Raw genomic sequence first — 11,275 nt, 5'->3', positions numbered from 1 at the left:
ACACACCTGTCATCTGATGTAAAATTTTGATTACATGGCATTTAAAAAGAAATAGAAGCAGACAAATAGAAGGAAAGAACATTGGCAACACAGCCAGGATTAGGGTAAACTATCTTCCCTCTGATAGTCTTAGAAAATCAGCTCTGCAGGAGAGATACAAAAAGAAATTGTATTTTGCATAGTCTTGGGCAGTTTCAGTTTCTGCTGTCATATATTCCTTAAAACATGTATTTATATGTAAAAATGTACAGTCCTTACTGCAGATTTCCCAGGACTGGTATTTTGAAGAAAAAAGAATGGCTAAGATGCAACTAAGAGCAAAGAGAGAAATGTATTTGTTTAAAAAATGGTTAACTGGTAAAGGTGCTAGAGATTAAAAAGGCCTTTTAATTTGTACTATATTTCATTTATTGTTTCCTTCTGTAACATTTTGATCATTGTTTGCTTATAAAAGTAGTAATAAATACATATGAATGAGTATCTCTACCATTGAATGTTGTTTGTGATCTGATTTGTTGATATAAATGGTCTGATTAGATCAAATGTTTGATCATAATTTATATTATTTTTCTGACTGGGATTGTTATGATGTACTTCTGAAAAATATAAAGCTCTCATTAAATGCTTACAGTGGTGTTGTCATTTGTGTTCTCTACATACAATGTAGTTTAGGAAAAAAGCTATCTATGTGCTGTGTATAATACAGAAGGTGAACACTGTGTTAGTCTTTCTAGGCTAGCACCTTGTTCCATTTTGGAGTCCAATGCCAGATGTTCCAGAAAAAGGTGCAAAAAAACTTGCAGTAGACAACTATTAAATATCATGACCACCAGAGAAAGCTTCCATTCTGCCAGGCAGCTAGTTAGTCCTTGCATTACTGCTGAAGCATAAAAGCTTAGATCCCCTATAAATTTTAATCCTTTATAATATATAGCCACATTTTGATAAACTGGTAATTGAAATGCTGGGTTCTGGTTTTATTCTAGAAGATAAATTTATGTTGTCATTTTAAATGAGCTCATGAAAAATTACAGCAAACAACTCATTATCCTATATGCATTTGCTCTCATTAGTTGGGAACAGGAACTGACCTTTTTATAAATTACATTACCTACAATATGATATTCTGAGAAACACTTTTCTGTGAAATAGGACATGTGACAGGTGAATTATTAGTAGGATATATATGGGAAACCACAGGAAGGAGGAGAATTTTAAAGGAAGATTCTACAATTTTATGGGCAAAAGATAGAGAAGTTAATAAGTCTTGCATCAGTATTACAACATTTTGGTTTATTTTTTTTATTTGGGACTATTTCAGAGAACAGTAGTGCACTATTGCATTACACTGTGCAGTTTATAAATTGTTTACAATATCACATCTCTTGTTGAAGTTCTGGTTTGCAGAGTAATTCAGCCTGAAGATTTGAAGCTCTGAGTTGCCTATCTTCCTGGCGTCTGTCCTTCATTGCATCTTTCCTTTTGACTTCTCTAAATGTCTTTGTATGCATAATTTAATACCATTATCAAAAGCAGCTTTACTATATTGTTCTGTGAAACACTGTAAAGAATTGCTCTGAGATGAAAGGAAAGTGCATAAATACATTACAAAAGGTCACATATTTTTACCTTTTGATAAGATTTTGATAGTCTCCATCTTTACCTGGATACTGAATTTTTGTTAAATTTAACCTTTCTGGTTCTAGAAATTATGCTTGCTCTCCAAACAAGAAAATAGCCAATGTATAATGTACGCATGTGACTCTATATCATCTGCATACTTTTGTACCATCCTTGGCACATCTCCCTCATTCTACATGAGGCTTTTACCTTGTGAATACAGAAAAAATGATTAAAAAATGTTATTAGTGCCATTTAAAGATAATTTAGTATAATGGATCTAAAGAAAAAGTCTTTTACAATTAGGGTGGTGAGGCACTGGAATTGGTTCTCCGGAGATGCTGATGATGCTCCGACCCCAGAGACTTTCAAGGCCATGCTGGATCAGGCCCTGGACATCCTAATCTAGCTGTGGTATCCCTGTTCATTGCAGGGGAGTTGGACTAGATGATTTTTAAAGGTCCCTTCCAACTCTAAGGATTCTGTGTTTCTATTCCTTATGGCTTGCAGTATCAAAGGCTTAAGTCCTTTGCCAGCTGATCATGTGATTCAATTCAAAAGATATTGAAATCTCATTTGTAGGTCCATTGATTTATTGGTCAACACCTAACTCATTGAAGGTGATGATCTGTTAGTGGAAATGATGGAAATGATGGGGGAAGAGGTGCCCTGCCATTTTTATGCAGAAAACAAAGATATTTTATTTGACTAAAGTTAATGTCTAACTTTTCATCAGCAAATAAGAGTCAGCCATCTGCCAGTGATAAATTTGGCTGAAATGGATTCCATCTGCTAAAATATGATGTAAAAATATTCTTCCTTGACATCTGGGATTAGTCAAAATAAAGGAGCTTGAATTTGGAAGCCATTGATAAAATGATTTCCCTTCTGAAGGACTGGAGTGCTGCTGTTGTAGGGTGGGACTAAAAACAAGCCTATAACTTAGTATTTATCTATTCACAGGTAGTATTGCTTATCTTAAGTTTATCTTAACTCAGAAGTCAAAACACCTGTTTAACCTTCTCCTCCAAATAATATCTATTGTCTACTGAAGTTATTAGGTAGAATTATTGTCAAGGATTCCCTTATCTGAATACACAAGGATGGTGTCTCATGTAGGCATGGCACTTTGTGTTAATGAAGTCCAGCTGTTTAAAACTATGTGACTCTTCAAGCTGAAGCAGGTAGTTTCCATTTAGATGATCTCATGCAATTTTAGCATAGAATCACAGAATCCTTAGAGTAGGAAGGGACCTTAAATGTTGAACTCCTCTACGGTGAACAGGGACATGCTCAGCTATATCAGGTTGCCCAGGGCCTGATGCAGCCTCTCCTTAACCACATCTCTGGGCAACTTGTTCCAGTGCCTCGCCAGCTCACTGTAAATGATTTATTCTTTATATCCAACTTAAATCTGCCCTCTTTGAGCTTGAAGACATTTCCCCTTATTCTGTCACCACAGGCTCTGCTAATGAGTCCGTCCCCTTCTTTTCTGTAGCTCTCCCTTAGATGTTGAAAGGCCTATTAGGTCACATCAGACCCTTCTGTTCTCCAGGCCAAACCGTGATAGAGCCTCCTGAGGTCTTACTTTTCCAGGAACTGAACTTGCCTTGAGAATGAAGACATGTGCTTTCTCCATCATTTAAGTCTACTGTGATATAGTGTTTATCATAACAAAATGTTGAGAAGTTCTATATAGATAAGCTATGTACAAACTGGCTTATTTATTTTCTACTCTTTGAGTTGTTGAAATTACAAAAAGAGATAACTATCTCTTAACATATCTGTGACTATTAACTTCCCCCTAGCATAAATAAAGTAATACTTCATTAAGTGTGTTAGCATCCTTTACCTCTGTGTAGTGCCATTCTTGAAAACTGGAAGTGTCACAGGGTTTCAAATTCTATAGGATTTGGAGAAAAACTGCAAGTCTTCTCCTTGGGAGCCTTGTACATAGTCACTAAAATTCACTTTTTAGAACAACTTGTAGACTCTGTTCTAAATTAAGAAAACAGTTTTAAGGAAAGACATATGTAAAACACTAAGCAGGGTTTTGTTTTGTTTTTCCTGGAACAAAGAAAGCTTCTTTTTAAATTATCACATCTCAGGGAAATAGAAAGATGTGGAGATAAGTTTCTGCTTTTGAAGATGTCCTAAAGACTGGAATTGAAACGCATCCTACATAATTATTAAATAGACTCCACATAAATGTGAGTTTTTTTAAATAAATCTAGGCAGCAGTATACTGACATATATTCCAAAATGGCCCCTGCAATGTGAACCTGTAGGCATTTAGTATTGAAGATATGTACAAGAATTGATTTTCAAAAGTCATTTGTCAGTAATTGGTTGAATGGTTAATAATAACTGAGTACTATGTTGTGGTAGAGAAGATTTTAGAATGCTTTTTAGCATAAACTTTTTTCCTGTGTGGGCACTGTATACGGAAGGGCTATAGTAACTTTTTTGCATTACTTTTTGCTGGAGGCAATTAACTGTGGCATTTGTGCAGGTTACACTTTTATATTAGATACAACTTTTCATCTTCTCACTGTTGTTTTTGTAGGTAGTTATATATTTGCTTTGTGAGTGATGAAATCTCACATATAAACATTAAATGTAATTCTGCAAGAAATGCTGAGCTTGAGAAACACTGGAAAAAATGTAGAATTCAGGTTAATACAAAGAGACTTCAACTACACTTGCATACACTTTTGCATTTGTAATAATTTGTAATAACTTGTAATATGTGTTGCAGTTGTTGGGGCCATGAAGATGATCAGAGGGCTGGAGCACTTACCCTATGAGGACAAACAGAGAGAGCTGGGGCTCTTCGGCCTGGGGAAGAGAAGGCTCTGAGCATGCCTTATAGCAGCCTTCCAGTACCTGAAGGGGACCTACAGGCAGGGCAGCTCATGACAGGATGAGGGGAAATGGTTTTAAACTGGAAGAGGGTAGATTTATACTAGATACAAGAAGAAATTCTTCACTGGGAGAGTGGTGAGATACTGAAACAAGAGTTCCAGTAGAGTTTGGAGATGCCACCTCCTGGAAGATGCCCAGAGAGTTTGTGGATGCCACCTCCTGGAAGCACTTAAGGCCAGGCTGGATGGGGCTTTGAGCAACCTGGTGTAGATGGAAGTATCCCTGTCTATAGCAGGGGGTTAGAACTAGATGATCTTAAAGGTCCCTTCCAACTCGAGTCATTCCATGACTCTGTTTTTATAATTCTATAATTTTAAATTAAAAAAAGGAAAAACAATAATTTTAAAATAATCAGAAACAAAAAACATGAATAGAATTTTAAGGTTTAAGACTTCTGGGAAACGGATTTATCTATAATATTCTTACAGTTCAATAAGCATTACATATGCTTAACTAAGCAGTTTCTTTCTGTCCACTTATTTATTTATTTATTTGTTTGTTTACTCGGGGTCTCAGAATAATGTTATTATGCAACATTTTTAAAAAACTTTTTTTTTTTTTACAGAAATGTAATTGGTCTCATTAAATTGGTCTTCTTAAACTCAGGAGAATTTCTGCTTTTTTTTTCTTTTTTTTTCTTTTTTTTTTTAGCTTTATTTTATGTGCATGCATCTATACACTCTTTTTGAATTTTTCTAAATTAGAGTGGCTTCTATTCTTGGTAACAAAGCTTCCTTTCCATTTAGAACTTCTCTATGCTGAAATCTTATGAGCATTTATTTGAATATGAATACTCACAAAAAGTGAGTAAACAAAAACCCACAATCAAACTCACAACAGGAAAAGAAAGAAATACAACCCAGAAAATTTGGAAAAACAAAAAAGAAAACAACAAAAAAAAAAAAAAAAAACAAAGAAAAAAATGAACAAAAGGATTTGAAAGTTTTCTCAATGTTAGAATATGCAAAGGATTCTCTTTTACTTATTTCACTTCAAACAAAGCGCGTAAACTTGTGCTTCAACATTCACCAGATCGGAACGAATGTACTTAAGTGTATAGAATCTTTTCTTAGTATACGATCTAAAAAGCCAAATAGGATTATTATAAAGAACACCAATGTTCAGCAACTAATGTTAATTTCAGAATTTAATAGTATAGCAAGTTATAACTCACCTATTAATCTATACAAAAGACATTTTTGGTCTTTGAGTATGATATTTCAGTCTCTGGTTTGTAGAATGGGTCCAGACTAATATAAAGAAATTGCTAGATATAGAGCTTTATGTAACAACGAGCAAATTGAAAACAATAATACCATCTCCTCTCTGTTCTCAGTAATGCTCCATTTCAAATAGTTTCAACATTAGTAGGATCTAAAACATATCAGATATTACTGCATGCTTGCTGCCAGCAGCTTAAATTCTGTTTAATTTCTTTTGTGTTAGCAGGTTCATTTGCAGAGAGATTTTGGCTTTGTGATTTGTCTCAATTTGCAGAAGTAGCTGAGTATGGTCCAAATGGAAAAATAAATCACAAAGAAATCTTATTAGGAAATGTTTATATAGTTGTATTAGAAAGCAGTGTGCAGTATTTGAGAGGCCAGATAAACTGTATGTTGCTGTCTCTTGGGGAAACTAAAAACTGGATAAAATCTTTACCTTGGACACTCAACTTTTTCTCGAAAGGTTACAGCAGTTACTTCTTTAATTATTTATGAATGAGACATGTGAAATTCCTGCCAAAGTTAGCAGAGAGAAAATAATGGCCAATATTAAACATTTGACCTTGAAAGCAACTCTGATTGAAAATAATTACCCCAAGTTTTAAAACTTCTATTTCCTGTTCTGGTGGCAATGTCCTTCTAAAGCTGTAATAAATTGCCCAATCATCTTAGCATCAGATTAACTTGACTCAAGTGTTTATTTCACATTAAGCTTCAGTATAAGTGATGTACTATGTAGAAGTGATATTAATTATCTTTGGAGTTCTTTTTTTCATCCAGATTTCTTTGGTGGTATGAATTTTCATTGAGTTTGCCCTCAAGGTTCCGTGGAGGCCAGATGTCATTTCAACATATCAAAATCTTTAAATTAGCTCTGAATTTCCTGCTGACCTCTGTGATATTTTGGTACTGAGCAGGTGCAGATAAATTCTTTTAGACTGCTTTATTATGTCTATCTATGTTGTCAGTCTTGTTTACATTAACATCTGGAAAATGGATATGGGAAAATTATTGGTCTTGTTAATTGTAATTAGCTGTGAGTCTTCTCAATGAGATATATTTTGGTCATTAAATGAATGATATTGTCTCGTGAATATTTGTTCATATAACAGATATTTAACATATAACAGATACTTAAAACTGAATTCTAATTTTTTTTTTCGTCCAAGCATAAGAATGCCCCCATAAACCAGCATGTTTCTATTTATATGAGTTTTGCGGTCTGTCAAAAAATTTTTCCTGAAGGATGCCAGGTGTATCACTGTGAAGTCCTTTGATAAACATCTGTCTTGTAACATCGCTAGTTACTCTGCGCAAACTGTTACATAAGCGGAAAGTTTGCTGACTTTGAACAGGCAATTGCAACTCCGGAGTGCCATGAGAATTTAATTGCAATAAACAACAATTAAGCAGATAGAAGTGCCATTATTACTGTATGGTTGACACTGTGTCTATATCTTATTTTCTTTGGTTTGGTAATTAGTTCATAGAATCTGCCTTGAGCTAGAATAGAGACTGTTTTTCAAGTAACACCACCAAATTTTAAGAAAATTTATTTTTGTGATATATCTTAATCACCACAAACATTTTGAGAGATTTCTTACTGCTTCTTGCTTTTTGATCACTAAGCCATCAAGAAATATTTTCTAGCTGGTTCATAAGAGGCCAAATGCTGTTATTGTCATGCAGTAAACTTCCCATTGACTGTGAATTAACTTTGTTTTACTGAGCTGCTTTGTCATGTCTTCTAAATGCAACAGTGACTTATAAAAAAACTAACATGAACAAATTCTTAAAAATTTTGAAATTGGTCTGAATTTTTCACAGTGCATATCCATTCTGTCTTTAGGGGTCAGAAATAACAGAGACTGTTTGAAGAAAACGCATCTCCATGTTTAGTTTTAAATAGCACTGTGAACAAGAAGGGCATTTTCTGGATATTACAGTTAATTATATTGCTGCTAATTGTGATGAAGAAGTCAAATTTTTGGACCTTAACTCTGTCTCTTGACTTCTTACTTTAAAATGGTAGATTTAGCAGTATAATTGGCTGAGAGAAGGTTGTAGCATTTCTAAATGAAAAATAGAATTTTGGTACGATTTGAATCAGATGTTTGCAATACAGGCACATTTTCCTCTCTCATTTATATATCACTTGGGGGTAATGAAACAATTTTATAGGGCTGAAATTAGTCACAGAAGAACTTTCTATATTACTGCCTGAAAGGGAAAAAAATAATTAAGGGAAGAATATGTCCGGGGACTAGTTTACCTTTGGTATGCCTCAGCTTCTCCTGAGTTTACCTGAATGGTGACTACACGAAATCTAAATCTTCAGACTAGCACCCTTCCCAAAACAGAAGGAAAAAGGAGGGGTTTACAGATCTCTGACTACAAGCTGCATCAGCTGTCAAAGGAGAGAGAGGTTAGGTATTATATAATTATAAAATGTTAGGATGCAATATATGTGCATTAGTTTATACTGCTATAGACACAAAAGGATCTAAAATGTTTTGGTTGTCATTAGTTAGTATGATGTAACAGATATTTGAAAAATTTCATGTTTTTCTTTATGTTAAATTCACAAAACTTAGTTAAAGTTGTGGTCACAAACTGACTCCATTTTCCCTGGAGTTTCATATATTTTAAAGCATGTAAAGGATCATCACAATGAAAATATGATAAAATAATTGATCTTCAATATTTACCTTTTTCATCTCAAGCCTAATGTACAGTTCAATTCTGCACACATGATTTTCCTATGTACCATCATCACTCTTTCCTATATGCTATTTTTCTCTCATGGAGAAAACAATATTTTAATTTCCAAATCATTTCATTACAGAACTATCAAGTTTACTGAAGGAATCTCAGCAACATATTGAATTTAACAAAAAAAAAATAAAATAATTAAAAAAAAAACAGAAGAAAAACAATTACACTTCTGTAGTAAGCCATCATTTTCTCTTCTGAGATGTTATTTAATGGAAGAAATCAGTTTTCTATGTTTATGTGTATTAACCAACACTGCCACGCTCACCTTTGGTACTCAATTTCAGAGTTTTTATATTATTGCTGGAAGGAGAAGTTACAACTGCAAATCCTTCCAAACCTTTCTCTGCTCATTCTGCTCATGAAAGATTTCTGAATTTGTATATTTTGTTATCCGTATGGTATGAATATGTATTATTACAGTGATTTGTTCATTCATTGTCCCTGTCCCTTGTTCCAAAAGATTTCATTCTGACTACTCTTTCTGTTTGAGCTTTTCTGTAACGTAATCTTCTAGGCTTCATTCTTTGGAAATTCTAAATGATAATGTTGCTTCTGTTCAATACCCCCATTGTGGGTGGATATTTTATGCCTGTGATGACTTTTTTTTACTGTAAATTTTCTAAGTAGCCTTTAAATTTTGTGCTGTGTGGATTAATATACCTTCCAACTTAAAAATGTTAACAGCATACTGAGGATGATGAAAGAGAAGACTGAAGGAGTATCTGGAATTTGTTTTATAAACTGCCAAGTATGTGTAAGATGTAAACATACTGGAATAGAATAAGCAAGAATAATTAATGAAATGTATTTTCATGTTCTCTCAAGAATGATAGCCTTCATAAATAAATAAATAACAACATAAATGTTTACAGATTTGAACTGAATTTCATTCTCAATCATTCAGATTAATTAAGCTTGAGAACTCTAGAAATTTAATGGTGATCTATCAGAATTAACTGTAGTTACTTCAGATTTCTAGACAAAGGACAGACACAGAAGCTAAGAAAAGTAGCATATCAATATATGCACAATATATGCACTGTCTGCTTGGTTCATTAGTTTTCCAGTTTATATCTTTACATAATCTGAGGTTGTATCATGATGATGTCTGGCTGATGCTTTATCCATTACCACTATGAAAAAAAAAAAAAGAAAAAAAAGAGGATATAACATTTATATTTTTTATACATTGCTTATGTTATACGGAAATCTACAAATCTAATTGTTATCCAAATTGTAAGTTGTCTTAGAATTTACTTAAATGTGTGAGCTTTCAGAGAATCTGAATTCCATACGAAAGAGGTGAAAAAATCCCAGAGGAAAAAAAATTAAGTCCTTGCATTTTGATACATCTATCTGAAGTTAGAATATTAATAGACAACTGTTTCTACAAGTACTTTAGTACGTACAGTCCTGCAAGCAAACTTTCTAAATGTTAAATCTGTTAATCAGGTGTTAATGCACTGAATCTTCTTTTTTTTTTTTTTTTTTACAAAATGTTACAGGAAGTTAATCTAAATGAATATTAACATTTTCAATTTGTGACTTCAGGGTCACTGTATGAGCACATAAGCTTTTCTCTGCTGTCCCCTTATGACATTGCATCTTACTAAACCAAACATTTATGGAGTGGATTGAAATGACTCCTGACCTTTAGAATCTGAGCTGCATCTGAATCCTGGCTGCATCAGATGCACAAATTAACTAGTACACTATTCTATTTAACTGTAAGTTCGTACCTATCATGATAATTGTAATGGCATTGTTACACTATTACCATTAAGGTGCAGTTACTATTATTTTGCCACTTCTGAAACACAGATATTAAGGTATTGATTATTCAACTACAAAAACAATATTTATGTCTTAGCAGCTTAATCAAGTGTAAACGTAGGAAAATGAAGACTTCTGTCACTATTGGGCACTGTTTCTGTAGAACCTCACCTGCCTAAGTTTAGACACTTTTTTCTTTAGGGTTTTTATTATACTATCCATTAAATGAAGTGCGTGCATAGTGGAGTTGATGTTCTGTTCGTCTTCAGGGAGTGAACCTGTCCTCATGTATTTTTCTGCCTAGAATATCCCTCTGGAGCCTTTTGATTGCAGCTTCCCTTTTCCTTTGGCTATAGGAGTAGTGTATGAAGTTTACTCGAGGTGAAGTGGTGGGAGATACTGGGTAGGACACAGACACCTATGACATCTCAGAGTTTTTGGTAACTTAGAGCTTACATTTTGAATATTTAAAACATTTTGATCTGATATTTGATTAGGTCATGTTTAGGAGTATATTAGCAGACCTTCTAATATTTTGGGAGATGGAATTCACCTTCTCAAATTTTAGCTTTTTGAATGTTAGTCTTTAAATTTAAACCAACCCCTTCAGCTTCTTCTATCGTCAGTGGAAGACTACTGTTATTACTCATCTTACATGTCTACTTTCAAACGGGAATCAAAGTTCTCTAGAGGTGTTCTTCCTTCTCTCCAATAATTAAAAGGTAGCAATAATAATTAAAAACAAGAATATCTTAATTTTAGACATCTAATTTATAGACCCATATGTTAAGGCAGATGGTTAATCTTTTGTAATAGTAAGACTGCATTATAAGACTAAAATTTTGAGGTTTTATTTTTCACTACTGGAGAGCACTGCAGCTTTTTCACACGTATATGGAGAAGTTAAATAGAAAACATTTATGTGAGACAAGAGCAGCTAATGTGCAGTAATACGTTTG

The sequence above is a fragment of the Lagopus muta genome, chromosome 1 (genome assembly GCF_023343835.1).
Source record: "Lagopus muta isolate bLagMut1 chromosome 1, bLagMut1 primary, whole genome shotgun sequence".
Taxonomy (NCBI): Eukaryota; Metazoa; Chordata; class Aves; order Galliformes; family Phasianidae; genus Lagopus; species Lagopus muta.
This window is presented reverse-complemented; position numbering follows the sequence as displayed.